This window comes from Hypanus sabinus, assembly GCF_030144855.1.
Source record: "Hypanus sabinus isolate sHypSab1 chromosome 31 unlocalized genomic scaffold, sHypSab1.hap1 SUPER_31_unloc_3, whole genome shotgun sequence".
Lineage (NCBI taxonomy): Eukaryota > Metazoa > Chordata > Chondrichthyes > Myliobatiformes > Dasyatidae > Hypanus > Hypanus sabinus.
In genome coordinates this window covers 195292-196411 of record NW_026778955.1, presented here as the reverse complement: position 1 = coordinate 196411, position 1120 = coordinate 195292, and positions in this window count along the sequence as shown.

The window sequence follows — 1120 nt, the reverse complement described above, 5'->3', positions numbered from 1 at the left end:
CTAACCCTAACCCTAACCCTAACCCTAACCCTAACCCTAACCCTAATGTGGGGACCCTAACCCTAACCCTAACCCTAACCCTAACCCTAACCCTAACCCTAACCCTAACCCTAACCCTAACCCTAACCCTAACCCTAACCCTAACCCTAACCCTAACCCTAACCCTAACCCCTAACCCTAACCCTAACCCTAACCCTAACCCTAACCCTAACCCTAACCCTAACCCTAACCTAACCCTAACCCTAACCCTAACCCTAACCCTAACCCTAACCCTAACCCTAACCCTAACCCTAACCCTAACCCTAACCCTAACCCTAACCCTAACCCTAACCCTAACCCTAATGCGGGGGCCCTAACCCTAACCCTAACCCTAACCCTAATGCGGGACCCCTAACCCTAACCCTAACCCTAACCCTAACCCTAACCCTAACCCTAACCCTAACCCTAACCCTAACCCTAACCCTAACCCTAACCCTAACCTAACCCTAACCCTAACCCTAACCCTAACCCTAACCCTAACCCTAACCCTAACCCTAACCCTAACCCTAACCCTAACCCTAACCCTAACCCTAACCCTAACCCTAACCCTAACCCTAACCCTAACCCTAACCCTAATGTGGGGGGGCCCTAACCCTAACCCTAACCCTAACCCTAACCCTAACCCTAACCCTAACCCTAACCCTAACCCTAACCCTAACCCTAACCCTAACCCTAACCCTAACCCTAATGCGGGGGCCCTAACCCTAACCCTAACCCTAACCCTAATGCGGGACCCTAACCCTAACCCTAACCCTAACCCTAACCCTAACCCTAACCCTAACCCTAACCCTAACCCTAACCCTAACCCTAACCCTAACCCTAACCCTAACCCTAACCCTAACCCTAACCCTAACCCTAACCCTAACCCTAACCCTAACCCTAACCCTAACCCTAACCCTAACCCTAACCCTAACCCTAACCCTAACCCTAACCCTAACCCTAACCCTAACCCTAACCCTAACCCTAACCCTAATGTGGGGGGGCCCTAACCCTAACCCTAACCCTAACCCTAACCCTAACCCCTAACCCTAACCCTAACCCTAACCCTAACCCTAACCCTAACCCTAACCCTAACCCTAAC